Raw genomic sequence first — 20,487 nt, forward strand, 5'->3', positions numbered from 1 at the left:
CAAAATATCCATTTATGTGTGTATGTACACACACACACACACACAGAGTTGTATACAAATGTTTGGGCACCCCTGATAATTTTCATGATTTTCCTTTATAAATCACTGGTTGTCTGGATCAGAAATTTCAGTTACATGTATCATATAGCAGACAAACACACTGATATTTGAGAAGTGAAATGAAGTTTATAGGATTTACCGAAAGTGTGCAATAATTATTTAAACAAAATAAGGCAGGTGCATAAATTTGGGCACCCTTGTCATTTTTTTGATTTGAATACATTTAGCACTAATTATTAGAACACAAAATTGGTTTGGTAAGCTCACTGACCCTTGACCTCCTTACACAGGTGAATTCAATCATGAGAAAGGGTATTTAAGGTGGCCATTTGCAAATGTTTCCCCTCTTCGCATATCTTCTAATGAATGGCAACATGAGAGCCTCTAAACAACTCTCAAATAACCTGAAAACAAAGATTGTTCAACATCGTGGTTTAGGGGAAGGATACAAAAAGCTATCTCAGAGATTTCAGCTGTCAGTTTCCATTATGAGGAACATAGTGAGGAAAGGGAAGACCACAGGCACAGTACTACAACCCCTGGCAATATTTATGGAATCACCGGCCTCGGAGGATGTTCATTCAGTTGTTTAATTTTGTAGAAAAAAAAGCAGATCACAGACATGACACAAAACTAAAGTCATTTCAAATGGCAACTTTCTGGCTTTAAGAAACACTATAAGAAATCAAGAAAAAAAAATTGTGGCAATCAGTAACGGTTACTTTTTTAGACCAAGCAGAGGGAAAAAAAATACGGACTCACTCAATTCTGAGGAACATCACCCTGTAAATTTTCATCCCCAAAACTAACACCTGCATCAAATCAGATCTGCTCGTTAGTCTGCATCTAAAAAGGAGTGATCACACCTTGGAGAGCTGTTGCACCAAGTGGACTGACATGAATCATGGCTCCAACACGAGACGCCAATTGAAACAAAGGAGAGGATTATCAAACTCTTAAAAGAGGGTAAATCATCACGCAATGTTGCAAAAGATGTTGGTTGTTCACAGTCAGCTGTGTCTAAACTCTGGACCAATTCAAACAACATGGGAAGGTTGTTAAAGGCAAACATACTGATAGACCAATGAAGACATCAAAGCGTTAAGACAGAAAACTTAAAGCAATATGTCTCAAAATCGAAATGCCAACACAATAATGAGGAACGAACGGTAGGAAACTGGAGTCAACATCTGTGACCGAACTGTAAGAAACCGCCTAAAGGAAATGGGATTTACATACAGAAAGCTAAACGAAAGCCATCATTAACACCCTAAACAGAAAAAACCAAGGTTACAATGGGCTAAAGAAAAGCAATCGTGGACTGTGGATGACCTGGATAGAAGTCATATTCAGTGATGAATCTCAATCTGCATTTGGGCAAGGTGATGATGCTGGAACTTTTGTTTCGTGCCGTTACAATGAGATTTATAAAGATAACTGCCTGAAGAGAACATGTAAATTTCCACAGTCATTGATGATATGGGGCTGCATGTCAAGTAAAGGCACTGGGGAGATGGCTGTCATTACATCATCAATAAATGCACAAGTTTACGTTGATATTTTGGACACTTTTCTTATCCCATCAACTGAAAGGATGTTTGGGGATGATGAAATCATTTTTCAAGATGATAATGCATCTTGCCATAGAACAAAAAGTGTCAAAACATTCCTTGCAAAAAGACACATAGGATCAATGTCATGGCCTGCAAATAGTCCGGATCTTAATCCAATTGAAAATCTTTGGTGGAAGTTGAAGAAAATGGTCCATGACAAGGCTCCAACCTGCAAAGCTGATCTGGCAACAGCAATCAGAGAAAGTTGGAGCCAGATTGATGAAGAGTACTGTTTGTCACTCATTAAGTCCATGCCTCAGAGACCGCAAGCTGCTATAAAAGCCAGAGGTGGTGCAACAAAATACTAGTGATGTGTTGGAGCGTTCTTTTGTTTTTCATGATTCCATAATTTTTTCCTCAGAATTGAGTGAGTCCATATTTTTTCCCTCTGTTTGGTATAAAAAAGTAACCGTTACTGACTGCCACAATTTTTTTTCCTGATTTCTTATAGTGTTTCTTAAAGCCAGAAAGTTTCCATTTGAAATGACTTTAGTTTTGTGTCATGTCTGTGATCTTCTTTTTTTCTACAAAATTAAACAACTGAATGAACATCCTCCGAGGCCGGTGATTCCATAATTTTTGCCAGGGGTTGTAGTTAAAGCCCAAAGTGGCAGGCCAAGAAAAATATCAGATAAGCTGAAGCAAAGGATGGTGAGAACAGTCATAGTCAACCCACAGACCTGCTCCAAAGACATACAACATGAGCTTGCTGCAGATAGTGTCTCTGTGCATCATTCATTTGTACAGCGTACTTTGCACAAAGAGATGCTGTAATGCAGAGGAAGCCTTTTCTGCATACACGCCACAAACAGAGTCGCTTGAGGTATGCTAAAGCACATTTGGACAAGCCAGTTTTATTTTGGAATAAGGTGCTGTGGACTGATGAAACTAAAATTGAGTTATTTGGACATAACAAGGGCCTGCATGCATGGCTGAAAAAGGACACAGCATTCAAAGAAAAACGCTTGATACCTACAGTAAAATTTGGAGGTGATTCCATCATGCTGTGTGGCTGTGTGGCCAGTGCAGATACTGGGAATCTTGTTAAAGCTGAGGGTGACAGATTCCAGTCAATATCAGCAGATTCAGCGTTCATGAATCAGTGACAAAGTTGAAGTTGTGCCGGGGCTGGAACTTTCAATAAGACAACGACCCCAAACACTGCTCAAAATCTATTAAGGCATTCATGCAGAGGAACAAGTACAATGCTCTGGAATGGCCATCTCAGTCCCCAGACCTGAATATTACTGAAAATCTGTGGTGTGATTTTAAACGGGCTGTCCATGCTCGAAAACCAACAAACCTGACTGAACTGGAGATATTTTGTAAAAAAGAATGGTCCAAAATACCTTCAACCAGAATCCTGACTCTCACTGGAAGCCATAGGAGGCGTTACGAGGCTGTCATTTCTGCAAAAGGACGATCTACTAAATATTGACGGATTTTTTCTGTTGGGGTGCCAAAATTTATGTACCTGCCTTATTTTGTTTAAAGAATTATTGTACACTTTCTGTAAATCCTATAAACTTTATTTAACTTCTCAAATATCACTGTGTTTGTCTGCTATATGATATATTTAACTGAAATTGATGATCCAAACAGCCAGTGATTTATAAAGGAAAATCATGGAACTCATCAGGGGTGCCCAAACTTTTACATACAACTGTATGTAATTAGCCCTGCCTTTGAAGTCTTTTCTGGGTTAAGAGACTTCCACCCTCTCAGACTCCAAATCCCACAAATTTGTGGTTTTATGGAGATACTGGCCTTCCTCTCGTGATCATCAGAAGCAGTGCTACAATAATTGTTCAACTGGCTTCTGACTAATCTAGTTACACAGGCAAAGATATGGGATAATTCTTCCAGATCATTTCAAACAGTTTAGCAAGAAGTACCAAAAAAGCCCACCAAGATTCCATTTGATTCACTGGAGACCAGTAATCACAAATAAATATGTTCAAAGTCATATTTCATAATACTGCAGGCAAATCAATAATGTGACAAATGTTCATAATTATGTGACAAAGCAGAAGATCCACTCGGATGATGCATATGGTACATCCACTGGGGCAATAACAATCAACTATTGCTGCTTCTGAAAACTGACGGGAGGAGTTTTAAACTGGACTCTGGGCTTTATTGTGATGTAAAAATTAATGGTGCAGAAGGCACAAATCCATTTGGGGAGAGTTCAAGCATCTATGGCGATTTACGTTGCGGGAAGTAGCGCAAACCCAAGCAGTGGGTACAAAAAGGTTGGATTATGGCGTTCATTAGGACTGGATGTACTATAGTACAGACATAATCAATCAGAGTGGCACTTGACATTCCCTTAAAACTGGAGTGCACCATGCCATAACGCAGTACCATACCAACATACTATTGCAAGTGACTGGTGATGATGTGCAGGCAAACAGGGTATGCATCTGTTGTTAACCCACTTATGTAAGGCGTGTCTGAGTGTTGAACTCTTTATATAAAGAAATACACTTTTCCCCACTTTCGACCAGGTGTGTGGTGGGTCGAAGTGAAAACACTTTGCAACCGACGATATGAACGCGACAGCTCAGTGCCTGACCACATGACATTTTCGACCAACACACCAACGCACGTTTGGAGTGGGGGTGGGAGAACTTAAAAATGACAACTGCACCGGGTGGAAATGGGTAATGTCACTTTATGTCAGATCCCTCTGTCTTTGTGCAATATACTGTACAGTAATGCGTAGACCTCTGCGGTATCACAGAGACAATAGCTGAAATACTAGAAAATTAACAAAATAAAATAAAATTTGTCAAATAAGATTCTGATCTGCTTCAAAATGAAATCAAATTTTCTAATACATGGACATTAAACCACAAAATTTTATTGAAATCGTTCTCTCAATAAAACTGTGGTGATCACAAAATTTCTCCTCTCTTCTGTTGAATGTTGGGAGCAAAAATGTTTGAGCAGGTTCAAAAAGCTCAATTCTTTAAGGATATCAATATCTCTCCGCCACGCCCCGCCCCAAAAAAATTTATTCAAAAATGAATGTAATTATTATGAAAGTATTGAATTATGAAATTATATGAAACTGCCAAATCAGAAAAAAGGATTTACAATACACTCCTACTAAAACCCTTCAGACAGTTTGACACACCAACAGCTCTCAGACTTGAGGACCTGCAGTCTGTCCGTCATGTACACTCTGCTTTGATTGTTCTTAATACGGCCCAATATGTCTGTTATGACACTGCTGCTCAAAGAACATTTCTCCAGAAGAAACTATTAATCTCACTGGTATGAGATAGTTATGTAAAGATTAAAGTCAAACTTTTAAATAATATTCCATAGTTGTGTAGTAGTGGAAAAGTAAACTATAGTGATGCTCGTTTTAGATAATTATAAGTAATCACAGAGTGAAGGTTTAGAGAAAAGACAGCACACTGCAAAGTGACTGCTGCAGCATCAGGTTTGTTACAGAGTCTCTGGTGGCCAACTAGCCCCCTCTGTTGGACCTTTCCTGCAAGAACAGAAGATGTGAAAATGCAGAGATTTGGGTTAAAATTGTCATTAATTATTGTTAGAATCAGGGGTGGCAGGTTGGGTTGGGTAATCTGCTGTTGACACATTTTAAGAAACTCAAGTAGGAAGATTAGTTTTGGAATAATATCAGCTAGCTAGTTGCAGTGTGAAAGTCTTCAAAGGCTCTGTTTCTAATGGTATAGTTTAACATAGCCTGCTGAGAAGCTACAAGGTACAGTGTGATAAGAGAGACTAAAAAGCATCTCCAATATCAACTCTCCACCTTTATGTATGAATGAAGAATGAGAGAGAAGGAGAGCCGACGAGAAGGTAGCAGCAGCCTGAGGGGTGAACACTTGACATTTCTGGTTCATCTTTAAAAGAAGGCCTTAACCTTTCCCCACAGCTTCTCCAGACATGTTGGAGGCGGATTCAACAATGCACATGTAACACTGAATAAATGGAGGGGGAAAGGAAGGAAAACAATCATTCTGAAAGCCATGATGCATGATGATTATACAGACACAGGAAGGCCAATTTAATAATAATAAAAACAATTGCTGGTTTCATATAACCAATAAGTAATTTTGCTACTTTAACTAAAAAATGAATGTGCACAACATATTGTGGGTATTTATTGATATTTATTTTATTTATTTATATGACCTTAAAAGTTAGAAAATACATTTCTCTGTTGGGGCTCAGAAGCCCCAGGAGGAGTGTCTGGGTTTGCAACAGTCTTGGATCAAGACAAAGATCCAGGCTTTCAATAACTTGGACAGCCCTAGACTTGGCCATCAGATGTGTCAGCATGCAGTAAAAATTGATTGTGTGGAAAGATTCACTTAAGTCGGCAGTGAGATTCGTGTTTCGGGGTCCTTTGCCTTTGAGATCGAGAAATGTCTTCTGATGCTTCATGTCTTATGGACTTGGGACACCAACCAGCAAGAAGGGATGCCTTTGGTACTAGGTCTCTTCTGAGGATCCTGATGCTGCTGGAATGAGTGCGTCAAATCAATGGTGTCTGAGGGACATTCATGTCTGGATTATCATTCGCATTGTGAAGGAGAGTCAGCTACAACATTTGGCCATTGATGCGTTTCTCTGTGCAGATCCAGCACAGGGACACCTCAGTGTTGAGGACCACAGCAAATGTGAAAGGGCAGGACAACCGCCATATTTCACATGACTGCCGCGGACAGGCAGGATGGACCGGTTGTCTGCCTGGGTGATTGCCATCCGGTACCTAAGGTGTTTTTGTAGTGTGGTGGATGCAGTTCACAGTCTGCCCAATTTAGTTACATTTTTAGACAGTCTCATTTAGTCTCAGTTTTAGCTGCAACATGCAGACCGTGTCTGTATTCTTGGCATCACATCTGACCTGTTCCCTTTGGACCTGTTATACTCCACCAGGGCTGCCCCTTGTCACCAATCCTGTTCGTGATGTTTATGGATAGGATTTCAAGGCTCAGTCAGGGACTGGAGGGTGTCCAGTTTAGTGGCCTCAGAATTACATGTCTGCTTTATGCAGATGATGTGGTTCTGTTGGCTTCATCCAACAGTGGCTGCCGATGTGCACAGGGCAAGTTTGAGGCTGAGTGAGAAGTGACCTGGATGAAGATCAGCACCTCCAAATCGGAGGCCATAGTTGTCTGTCCAAAAAGGGTGGGTTGTCCCCTCTGGGTCAGGGGAGAGTTATTGTCCCAAGTAGAGGAGTTGACGTATCTTGGCGTCTTGTTCACAAGTGGGAGAAAGTTGGAGCGTGAGCTTAAGAGATGGATTAGGACTGCATCTGTTATTCTGCAGACATTGCAATGGACCATTGTGGTGACGAAAGAGCAGAGCCACAAGGTTGAGACTCCTGATTTATATCCTATCCTTACCTATGGTCAAGAACTTTGGGTAATAACCAAAAGAACAAGGTCAAGGGTGCAAGTGGTGGGAATTAATTTCTTCTGTTGGGTATTTGGTCTTACACTCTGGACAAGGTGAGAAGCTCAAATATTCAAATGGGACACTGGGAAGAGTTGCTGCTTCATCACATAAAAATAAGCAACTCAGAATGAATGCTTATGATGTTATCAGTAAAAGTTAAATACTGATCTTGTATAAAAATTAAACACAAACAGGCAGAACTTCACTTTTTAACTGAAAACTGTAAATATCTTTTGTTTGGCTGCTCGCATTTTTCGGCTCAAGGTTGCCACAGCTGATATGGTATAGCTTTGCATGTACGAGGGCTGTCAATAAAGTAACAGTCCTTTTTATTTTTTTCAAAAACTATATGGATTTCATTCATATGTTTTTACGTCAGACATGCTTGAACCCTCGTGCGCATGCGTGAGTTTTTCCACGCCTGTCGGTGACGTCATTCGCCTGTGAGCACTCCTTGTGGGAGGAGTCATCCAGCCCCTCGTCGGAATTCCTTTGTCTGAGAAGTTGCTGAGAGACTGGCGCGTTGTTTGATCAAAATTTTTTCTAAACCTGTGAGACACATCGAAGTGGACACGGTTCAAAAAATTAAGCTGGTTTTCAGTGAAAATTTTAACGGCTGATGAGAGATTTGAGGTGATTCTGTCGCTTTAAGGACTTTTCACGGTGCGAGACGTCGCGCAGTGCTCTCAGGCAGCGTCATCAGCCTGTTCAAGCTGAAAACCTCCACATTTCAGGCTCTATTGATCCAGGATGTCGTGAGAGAACAGAGAAGTTTCAGAAGAAGTCGGTTTCAGCATTTTATCCGGATATTCCACTGTTAAAGGAGATTTTTTTAATGAAAGACGTGCGGGCGGATCCACGCGTCGGGACGCAGCCGACGCGGTGCGGCGGCACAGGAAAAACTCCTCCGTGTTGATAACCATTTGTAAAATCCAGGCGGCTTTTGATGGCTTTCAGTGGAGTGAGTATATGAGAAATTGTTTAACAGGCAGGACATGTTCCAACTTGTCCTTAAGGCTTTCAACAGAGGTGTTTTTTCCTGTGGCGGAGCGTCGCGGCGGCTGCGTCCCGACGCGCGGACCCGTCCGCACGTCTTTCATTAAAAAATCTCCTTTAACAGTGGAATATCCGGATAAAATGCTGAAACCGACTTCTTCTGAAACTTCTCTGTTCTCTCACGACGTCCTGGATCAATAGAGCCTGAAATGTGGAGGTTCTCAGCTTGAACAGGCTGATGACGCCGCCTGAGAGCGCCTGCGCGACGTCTCGCACCGTGAAAAGTCCTTAAAGCGACAGTATCACCTCAAAATCTCTCATCAGCCGTTAAAATTTTCACTGAAAACCAGCTTAATTTTTCGAACCGTGTCCACTTCGATGTGTCTCACAGGTTTAGAAAAAAATTTGATCAAACAACGCGCCAGTCTCTCAGCAACTTCTCAGACAAAGGAATTCCGACGAGGGGCTGGACAACTCCTCCCACAAGGAGTGCTCACAGGCCAATGACGTCACCGACAGGCGTGGAAAAACTCACGCATGCGCACGAGGGTTCAAGCATGTCTGACGTAAAAACATATGAATGAAATCCATATAGTTTTTGAAAAAAATTAAAAGGACCGTTACTTTATTGACAGCCCTCGTAGATTTACTATCACGTTTTACAACACCGGATACTGTTCTTGAGAAATAGAAATGTACATGGAAACTGAGGCAGAGCTCACCACAGACAGGTGAGGTCTTGTCGGGAGGTGGAAGCACAGCCAATGCGCCACTGTGCCCAACATATTTTAAATATATAAAAAATACAGTATACAAGATCTCTTTTTTCAGTTTTCTTAGTTGAGCAAGGTTGTTTCACATCTTCATACAAAATTGTCACTTGATTACTAATGCATGTGGCATTGCATTTTGTTTTAAAAAGACATTCTGAGCATTTTTTTTTATATTGCTCTTGATGAAAACTTTAAATGACTCATGGGACAAGGTGAAGAAGTTAACTTACAGTAAGAATACATTCTCAAGTGTTTTGTTTTGGATCCGGCCTGTAGGTCATGTTGCCACAATAGTGCATAGTGTACCGGCAGCCTTACTTTTATTATCCATGTGTACTGAGACGATTTGCTTTTTAAACCAAAACAATAGGCTATTTAAAAAAAAAAAAAGTTCTTCAACACCGATTACAAATTATATTGTCATGTTCCAATGAATTTGTGTTTAATATGAATATGTTTAATATGCAATGAGGCAGAATATTCAGGAAGTGGAAACAGGAAATCCTGTTTCCACATCCCACATCCTGTTTCCTGTTTCCAAAAAAGACCATTCATAGACAGATTTACTGAACGTGGTTGACCAGTCGAAGATGGCGGCCCCACGGATCGTCAGTGGTCGATGCGGCGTCTACTCTTTATAATGTCGATGGTCAACTCATACTACTGATAGATCACACTTGTGTTAAAGGAATTGTCACTTTAAAAAAAGAGGTGCACCAGATATAAAAAAAAATCAGCATGGAGCTGGAGCTAACACCCTGGAATATCCCTGCATCACCTGCCATAAACCAGTCCACAATCACCTGTGACAGTGCTGTGCTTTAATAAATAATGAATGATTCTTCATATGTCTATGAATGGTCCTTGTCTATGAATAGTCTTAATTTTTTGTCTGTGAATGGTCTTGTTTTAGTCTATGAACGGTCTGTAAACGCCTATAGTCACCCACTAAGACAATTTCTCCTGTTGACTTTTACCTGACGTGTTTTTGTGTGTGTGTGTGTGTATATATCAATACGTGTTACTGTGTGATGAGTAGTCTTCCTCCAGGCTTTCCCATTCTGCTATTTCAAGTGACAGTTGAAAGTAGCTGTCTAATTTGAACACTCTAATTACCTGGGATTAGAGACCAGGTGCTATTAAAGCAATTAGACAGACAGCGCACTCCAGTGCCGCAGACCTTGCATGCTAGCCAGCAGAACGAACATGAACACACACACACACACACACACACACACACACACACATTGACTAGCCAGTGGGAAAGACATGTTTTAACACAGGCTTGCTCTTCCACACACCCTCCCATCTGCATGCGTACCTGAGTAAGTAGAAAACACACAAGTATACACATCACACATTGTCATTTAAATGGTGCACAGAACAAAAACATTTCCGGAGAAACAACAAGGTCATCGTACTGCAGAACGTCTGAAGAGTCTATTCACTTTATTAAACTGTGTTTTAATTTCAAAAAGAGCTGTGCATCAGTGAGACTTCCCATTCTTTTCTTCCACTCAAACAGACCTGTTTCAGACATGCTGTGGGGATCAACCAGCAACAGCAGCAAGGAACTGGCACTGACCCCACGTGCACAACAAACTCAAGTGATGTAATTTTCTCACATCAACAGCTCAGACTGTTTCATTACACTCCTCCCAGATAAAGGTTTACCAGCGCGTCTACGCCCTCCACCTTTTATATCCATCGAATATTGAACAAATACCATATCTTCCTTAACAGGAACAGACTGCATTTCCTTAAGACACAAACCCGGGCAGAGTGAAAATTTCATGAGGAGCAGAAATGCACCCTGACTTATCAAACAGTTTGCTGTCTCGCCTCAAGCAAAGAGTGCACATCTATGTATGGCGTGCACGTGGTTGTTTTGTGTGAATGTCACTGAATGTGTGTGTGAGTGTGTGTGTGTATAACACTGACACAGCCATGTAGCCAGCTAGGCTCGCGGGTAGGATTAGTGAAGAGCACAGCCTCGGCCCACAAACATTCCATATTAAAAAATGAAACGGCAACCTTCATTACTATCAGTGGCACATAACCTCGCTTCTTCCTCCTTCTCTGCTGCTATTACACACAGGCCCAACAGCCCGGGTGAAAAATACAAGCCGCTGACAAGAGATTCCATTATGCCTGATGCCTCAGAGTCAACAACATACATCTGACGAGGCAATGAAAGAAAAAAAATGGAAGGAGAAAAAGGATGGTAGGGAGAAAGAAGGAGGGTTAAGCTCACTACAATACCTGAAAGACAAGATAGTAGGAAACTTTGGAATGGAAACGTGCAGGTTGGTGCTGATGTCAGGAAGGATTTTTTTTTTTTTGGCAGCAGCAATATTTTGGGAAGCCAGGATCCGATTTCAAATATGACATCATTGGTATAGAAAATAACTTATGCTTGATTTTTCCTGTAATAGTCCCAAGCAAATACCGGGTTTAGGGGGTGTAAGGTCTAGACCTCATTTGTTGAGTATAGCACATTGAGATGATTTCTGATTTGGCACTATATAAATATAACTGAATTAAAAATAAGACCATTTGAAGGTGGAGGAAATGTGAAGTACAACAAACATTTAATCAGCCTAAAACAGTAACAACAGATAAAGCTGATGTGATACTAGTGAAGCTACCAATGTCCAGGTCTACGGGATTTACTGGACAGGATTTATGAAAGGGTAGAAAAAAGAACTGTCAATTAAATTCAAAATGTATGAATAAGATTTGCCTTTAGTTAACTTGTACAGAGGTAAATAAATATATTAAAAATATGGCAGTGAGCATGTATCAGATAATGTTACTACATTCAACTTCTTGAAGAATTCAATCTGAATTCAACAAATTAAATTTTTCTTCTTATGGACTAAGGCACTATTATGAATGTTCACTCAAAAATAAAAAATGACAAAGGTTTTTCTAAATTCTTCTTTCAAGTGCTTCCATTCATCAGTGATCTGTCTTTATCTCACTCCACCCTCTTCATCATCTTATTGTCACACCAACCGCCAACATCTTCTCCCTCAGCACATCCATATTTTCAATTTATTTTCATTCATATAGCATCAAATCACAACAAAGTTGCCTCAAGGTGCTTCACACAAGTAAGGTCTAACCTTACCAACCCCATAAACCTCCTCTTTGGCCTCCCTCTTCTCCTCCTGCCTGGTGGCTCCATCCTCAGCATCATTCTCCCTACATACCCCCGTCATTCCTTCTCTTCACATTCCCAACCAATCTGTTTCACCTCTCTGACTGTTTCCAATTCTTCCCACTGGCACTGTTCCTCGGATATGCTCATTCCTAATCCTGTCCCTTCTTGTAGCTCCCATGGAAAAATCTTAGCACCTCCAGTTCCACCACCTTTATTTTGGTTAGTGCCATCATGTCAGTCAAAAAAGTCAAATCACTCCTGCCACTCTTCTATACCAACTCCACTCTGCCTGCAACCTTCTTTACCTAGCTACTACACTTTCTATTACTTTGAACACTTGACCCAAACTATTTAAATACATCTTCTATCATCACCTCTACTCCTTGCAACCTCACCATTGTAGTGTTTTGTTTAATGTAGAGAGACAATCTTTCATTCCCCGTTTTTCCCAAGTGTACCTCCACATTTCCAGGCTCATCTCAACCTCCTTCCTACAGATCACAATGGCATCTGAAAACTGAATATTCGACTACTCAGATATTCACTCTTTCAGACTGTAGTCAGTTTTTAGTTTTGGACGTTAGATATTCTTTCTCCCAAACACTGAGTTTAGGCCAGCAACAAAATGCATTTTTTCAGCATGTTTGTACATGTTGACCTTATAAGTTTTAATTTTAGTAGAAATGTAGAAAAATAGCTATAATCTAATCTCTGTTACCCAACAACACACTCACTCACAGCAGCACAATGGCCAAAACAAGACAAAATCTCATCTGTTTGGAATTGGTTCAAATTAAGCAAGGATAAGACAAAGGCAATGTGAAAGATGTGATTTGAAACTGGTATGAAACATTACCTGAATGCTGTAAGTACTAGGATTTGTTTGAATTGTTTTTAAGCAACTGAGCTAACAAATGTCTGTTGTCCAGTTGCCATGACGAAGCTGCTTTTACCCACAGTTTAAGCAGTAATGTTACAGTGAATGTTTTAGAACATACACTTATTTAACATGGAAAATCTGAGAGGACAACTGATCCAAACAATTAAAATTAATCAGCTCAATGTTAATTAAACAGTTAAATGAATCATGGCAGCACGGTGGATTAGTGGATAGCACTGTTGCCTCACAGCAAGAAAGTCATGGGATTGATTCCCACCTGTGGCCTTTCTGTGTGGAGGTTTGCATGTTCTCTCTGTGTTTGTGTGGGTTCACTTCAGGTGCTCCGGCTTATTCCCACATCCAAAGACATGCAGGATAGGTAGACTGGAAACGTTACATTGTCCGTGGGTGTGATTGTGTTTGTTTGTCTACAACCCCTGGCAAAAATTATGGAATCACCGGCCTTGGGGGATGTTCATTCAGTTGTTTAATTTTGTAGAAAAAAAAGAAGATCACAGACATGACACAAAAATAAAGTAATTTCAAATGGAGACTTTCTGGCTTTAAGAAACACTATAAGAAATCAGGAAAAAAAATTGTGGCAGTCAGTAACGGTTACTTTTTTAGACCAAGCTGAGGAAAAAAATATGGAATCACTCAATTCTGAGGAAAAAATTATGGAAGCATGAAAAACAAACAAACGCTCCAACACATCACTAGTATTTTGTTGCACCACCTCTGGCTTTTATAACAGCTTGCAGTCTCTGAGGCATGGACTTAATGAGTGACAAACAGTACTCTTCATCAATCTGGCTCCAACTTTCTCTGATTGCTGTTGCCAGATCAGCTTTGCAGGTTGGAGCCTTGTCATGGACCATTTTCTTCAACTTCCACCAAAGATTTTCAATTGGATTAAGATCCGGACTATTTGCAGGCCATGACATTGACCCTATGTGTCTTTTACAAGGAATGTTTTCACAGTTTTGCTCTATGGCAAGATGCATTATCATCTTGAAAAATGATTTCATCATCCCCAAACATCCTTTCAGTTGATGGGATAAGAAAAGTGTCCAAAATATCAACGTAAACTTGTGCATTTATTGATGATGTAATGACAGCCATCTCCCCAGTGCCTTTACCTGACATGCAGCCCCATATCATCAATGACTGTGGAAATTTACATGTTCTCTTCAGGCAGTCATCTTTATAAATCTCATTGGAACGGCACCAAACAAAAGTTCCAGCATCATCACCTTGCCCATGCAGATTCGAGATTCATCACTGAATATGACTTTCATCCAGTCATCCACAGTCCACGATTGCTTTTCCTTAGCCCATTGGAACCTTGTTTTTTTCTGTTTAGGTGTTAATGATGGCTTTTGTTTAGCTTTTCTGTATGTAAATCCCATTTCCTTTAGGCGGTTTCTTACAGTTCGGTCACAGACGTTGACTCCAGTTTCCTCCCATTCGTTCCTCATTTGTTTTGTTGTGCATTTTCGATTTTTGAGACATACTGCTTTAAGTTTTCTGTCTTGAAGCTTTGATGTCTTCCTTGGTCTACCAGTATGTTTGCCTTTAACAACCTTCCCATGTTGTTTGGATTTGGTCCAGAGTTTAGACACAGCTGACTGTGAACAACCAACATCTTTTGCAACATTGAGTGATGATTTACCCTCTTTTAAGAGTTTGATAATCCTCTCCTTTGTTTCAATTGACATCTCTCGTGTTGGAGCCATGATTCACGTCAGTCCACAACAGCTCTCCAAGGTGTGATCACTCCTTTTTAGATGCAGACTAACGAGCAGATCTGATTTGATGCAGATGTTAGTTTTGGGGATGAAAATTTACAGGGTGATTCCATAATTTATTCCTCAGAAATGAGTGAGTCCATATTTTTTTCCCTCTGCTTGGTCTAAAAAATTAACCATTACTGACTGCCACAATTATTTTTCCTGATTTCTTATAGTGTTTCTTAAAGCCAGAAAGTTGCCATTTGAAATGACTTTAGTTTTGTGTCATGTCTGTGATCTGCTTTTTTCTACAAAATTAAACAACTGAATAAGCATCCTCCGAGGCCGGTGATTCCATAATTATTGCCAGGGGTTGTATATGTGACCTTGCTAAAGACTGGCGTCCTGTCCAGGGTGTAGCCCGCCTCACGCCCTATGACTGCTGGAATAGACTCCACCCCCCCCCACCCCCCACTTGACCCTTAATTGGAGTAAGCGACTGAAGATGAGTGAGTGTAAATTAATCATTTAAATCATTTGACTGATTAAATTACCGTAATCATTTTATCATTTCTGTAAGGTATTAATAAACTGGTTGGAATGCACCTGCCAGTTGACCCCCCACCAACAACAAGCCATTTTAGCAAAGGACACACACGACTGTTCAAAGTCTGAATACAAGTAAACAATCACAATCTCTGCCAGTGCCTACAGGAAGTAAAAATGGACACATGCAAACAAGTAATACTGCATTAAGGCTACTGGAGCAATTAAAAGTGGCCTTTCAGATTCTTAAAAAAGACACAAGTGAAACACTTTAAGTGATGGTTTTGTCTCTCACTTCAGGGCATAATGCTTCAATGGAAACTTAACTGTCCTCAAACCAATGACATAAACCCACAACTCTGTAGCAAGAAAAGCGCTTCCATGTCTTTCCAATCTCACTTTCATGGCTTCAAAGCAGTGTCAGAGTGTCAGATTTGAGGAGGTGTTGAATCTCATACTCTTTAAAACTTGTAATCCGCTCAAGAAGCCAACGGCAAAAAACCCCTCACACTTTGTGAAGCATGCAAACACTCCTCGCACTCCAAATAACAGTGTCCACAGTTCTGCAACACACGGATACAAGAGCGAGCACGGCACAGTATGCACGCATGCACACACACACCCCAAACATAAATGCAGTACATGCTGAAATTTGCACATCCTCTGCATGAATGATAGCTTTTACAAAAGGTAGACTCTGTAACAATTCGCTTAACAGTGAGTTTTTACGTCTGACGTCTTTGCAGAAAAAGACGTAGCAAAAAAAAAAAAAAAACGTTCACCTCACGTCGTCTTAGCTGTGAAATCATGCTTCATATTTCAAATACTGCTTGCATGAGAGAGGAGAGAGAGAGAGGAAGGTGCAAAGTCCAATCAAAAGTTCAATTATGAAAATGTAGATGTGAAGCAGAAGGAACAATAGAGAAGGGGGAGGACAAAAGCCTGAAATAAGGAGAGGAAAGCAAACGTAGCGTGAAAAATAAAACACATTAACATACAAAGGAAATAAGGCATTACTACTGTAATCACAGCGAGGAGAGGCTCCTACCAGAGAGCTGTGAGAGGAAATGCATGTACGTGTGACTGTGCATGCAGACACCGTGTAGTTAGTCGGGCCGTACAGACAGAATGATAATCCTTGTGACTCAGGCTCTTGGCTACTTAGGCCTCCTGGGTGGACAATGTGTGATCACATGATTTCTGCTTGTTGAAAACTACCCAAAAAGTGTTTTGTTTTGTGTAACATCACAAAGAGAAAAAGTACAGAAAAATGATGGTGGTAGGGAGTGTGTTAGTGATTCTCTGCTCAGCAGATACACATCCCATCTACCAGTAAACCCTTTGGCCAGGAATGAAGGCCCTTCAGCAGTTGGCCACTGAAATGCAAAAATCGTGAAACACGGGTCCACTTCCAGGAAAATGTTTCTTCCCAGGCATATTTTGCTCCAGAGGTTTTACCATGCAAACCAGACAAAGACAGCACTGAGAAGAAAGCCCTAACAATGCTTTGAAATTGAGCTAAAAATCATTGACTGAAAAGCAGGAGGACAACATCATGCAGTAACACAGTCTGGAGGGGACAAAGGAGTGGCTGTGCCAGTTTCCATTCTGCTACCCGCTTTACTCATCAAACGTAGCACGGGGCATAATGTGGTGTAAGAAATGGCTTTAGCTTGTCAGGGAGATGGCAGCAGCATTACCCACTGTCACGGCTCTGTAAATTAGCCTTGACTGAGGAGGGGAAGGGGTGGGAGGACATGCAGGGTGGGTCAGTTTATGATGAAGTGTGTCCACAAGAGTGGGAGCTTTTTCACCCACTTGTCTCCTCACCACAGATTTTTCATTCAAAAGCTCCGCTGCTCTCACTGCGGTCAAAATACAGTCCTGACAAGAACTATTGTCTCCCATAGACTTTTCAGTACATAATCTAAATTATGCTAAAAATAATGCTGCACAGTATAAATGTTTTGATGAAGTAAAGCAGGGTTTAATAGCAATTACTGCGGTAATGACTAGCATGTTGGCTAGCTAACGCCACTGTCAGAAATCGTATTAGACGTCGACTGAAACTTTGTGTTAACAATATTAAAGATAAAATGCATAACCATTTCTTGAAAAAGGGAGGTTTTGGGGAATGGGTGGCATAAAAGTTTAGGGAAGCACATATGTGTTTAGAGGATCATAGGTTCAATTTCCTGATCACTAAGGTGCCTTCGAGCAAGGCTTTTAATCCCAAAACAGATCAGAAAGTGCTATAAAAGTGCAGTCCTTTTGTTCTAATAGAACTGAATAGATACTTGATCAGTGAGAACTGGTGCACCGAAATGTGGGTTAAGGAAACTTGCCAGATGTTGTAAGTCAGAATGGTGAGGTTGACAGGCATTGGCCTTTCAAAATGAAGGAAGAAGCAAGTCCTACAAAGGCCCTGAGAGCCATTGGTACCAGTGCTTATCCCTATATTCCGTAACATATAGCGAATGAGCATCTACAACTCCCCATGGTTAGGATGCCAGTCCAACACTGGTTATTACCCCAGCAAAGGCTGGTACCCATTTACAGTTGGGTGGACTGGGACAATGCAGTGTTATGTAGCATGACCCCCAAATGAACCCACATCTACGTATTGGTAGCCCAACTCATCACACTGACCTACCTGCTCTACAAACTGGGAAAAGCTTGATCTGTCAAATGTGAGGGCTGTACACCATTGCTTTGACTCCAAAGAGCAACTGCAGTCAACCACTGCAATGTTCCTTGGAATAATAATTGGCTATTTCACAAAGTAGAGGCAACCTTGATGACCAGTTAATACCTCTACTGTGATCCTAGCACCATCTACAGCACCATCAGTCGCATGAATGCAACACATCTGTTAGGGAATACTGCAGAGAAGTCATATTACTCACTAACTATAAAATCACAATACATTCTAACCGCCTTGCAGTCACTGTTAGATGCTGAGGTCTTACACACTAAAACCTAGAAAAAATGAAATGTCCTTTAAATATCAGCTCATCTTCGTATCGAAAGTCCTCCTGTGTCTTTGCACTCTTCTTTGTTCACCTCCTCAAATAAGAAAGGTTTTAGAAAAGTAACGGGGGGGGGGGCGCTCTCATAAATCTATACAGCATTAATCTCCTTTAACTGTCAACTTCAACAAACAAATTAGTGGTGCGATGGATTCAGAGATGAGCTGCACTGATAAAGCTGCCATTTATCAATTAATCTAAACCTGGGCAAGGAAAACTCATTAAGGAGCCACTTCAGGAATTACACTCCGCAGGTAAAGAGCCTCACTGTGTATGTACAAGAAATGTGTGTGTGCTTATGTGTATTGAGGAGAGGGTATGATACAGCACTTATGCACCACCAACACCCCCATAGACTGCCATTGTCCAGTGCAGCGTGGGCTCTATAAAGTGATGAGAGGGGTGATAGCACAGCCAATTAAAATGAACATAATTACAAAGTCACCCCTACAACACCTGATCGGAATACGCAGACATCAACACACCCACCCTAGCGAAAGAAGGGAGCGGTGTGGGTCGAAAAGCTACACACAGGGAGAAAACAAAGTGGCATGAGTGTGACAGCATCCAGAGAAGATGGGAGGCGGCGTAAAGAAAGTAAAGAGACAAAGTCAAGAAGAGCAAAAGGACGCACAGCACTGAAGGAATAAAAAACGTAAGGCAGGTACCACATTTCCGGACTATAAGTCGCACCAGTGTATTAATCAGATCTGTCCAAAATGTGTCAGGGAGAGAAAAAGAGATATAGAAGTCGCACTGGTCTATAAATTGCATTTATTTTTGAGACATTGTGTTACCGCTTCATGCAACAAGAAGCAAAATGAATTTAATCCATAGATTTTTTTTTTTTAATAACAAATGTCACACTAAGGAGAACCTAAATAGCAAATTAATGTTACTGTTAATGCTACCGAAGCACAAAGTGCAGGTAAACTGCTCCTTGTTGTCACTGAACAGACTATCATAGGTGAGGTAAATATGCAGTGAAATTAAATATTTAAAGTGTGCATTTTTTAAATATTTACAGTACCATAGATTTTTCGTTGCCGACTTGCTGCTGTTGTTCTTGTTACATAACCCAAACAAGTGTTGTGCTGAGTAATATCAAAGTTATAGTCCCGCTTTCTTATTCCAGAGCATGGTTGATCAGTTTGAGAGCATGATTTCTTAAATTTACTTGTTCGCTAAGACACACAACATCTCTCATTCCAATCTTCTTGTTTTAACGTGGTTGGCATCCAGCTCAATGGTACGTTACTGCCGCCTTCTGCTGTGAAGTGTGAAACACAGTACCTCACTGAGTACACAGGAGCAGCTTATCACATTTGTGAACACTTCCATCTTGTGGCCATAGATGACAAAGCAGAATTTTTTCATATACTCGTATAAGGCATTTTCGAATATAGGATGCAGGACCTCCCAAAGTCATAAAAAATTAAATAAAAATAGCAAAAAATGTATAGTCCAGAAATACCCAACTTAAAGTGGATGACTGACAACTAGGCCTTTCTATAAATGACAACAGGCAGATGCAGAACAAGTGTCACTGTGGTATATGAATTGGATTACCAATTGCATTACCAGGGTTCAATTCTAGGTATGTGCTTCAGGCCATCCAGCTTTGTCCTCGGACAAGACACTTGATTGGCACTTCATCATCCCGGTCCACCTAGCCATAAATGGGTACAGGCCCTGGCTTGGAAATTAACCTTTGATGGAATGGTGTCCCATCCAGTACGAGTGGTAGGCTTTCATCTGCTTCACACTACGGTATCTGTGGATGAGCACTGCGCCTCAGGGCCTATTTAGACTTAATTTTCTCAAACAAAAGGCAAAAAAAAACAAAAAAACAAACAAAAAAAACCCCACAAAGCTCATGGACTGTGGAAGTTGCTGGAATTCTCACATTTGGCAAAACCTAACTGAGCTGGCAACAAACATCACTGAACACCTCATTTATGCTCAGTATGAAATAAGGATATGGACAAAACCTTCAGTCCACACTGTGTACATTTCTTCTGTATTTGTGTTTTCTGAGAGCTTACTGATACAAATGAAATAGAGCAGTACCATCAGAAACCGTGTGGCCAATGTAGCCAAAATTCAAGCGTGATACAACTTGAAGCAAAAGTACACAAAACAGACCATTAATGCTGAAATATGTTGACTGGAATTTTGTACATACAACGTTGATGTGAAGTATTTAACGGCTACAGAGATCATCTTCCTCTACATCGCTGCCTATGCTTTTG

General features: G+C 40.7%; 1 protein-coding gene across 1 annotated transcript in view; it reads right to left on the reverse strand.

The window, feature by feature from the left end:
• The window catches only part of ehbp1 (EH domain binding protein 1), a 331,101-nt gene that overhangs the window by 133,899 nt on the left and 176,715 nt on the right, over positions 1-20,487 (reverse strand).

This window comes from Thalassophryne amazonica, chromosome 13 (genome assembly GCF_902500255.1).
Source record: "Thalassophryne amazonica chromosome 13, fThaAma1.1, whole genome shotgun sequence".
In the NCBI taxonomy this organism is placed as follows: Eukaryota; Metazoa; Chordata; class Actinopteri; order Batrachoidiformes; family Batrachoididae; genus Thalassophryne; species Thalassophryne amazonica.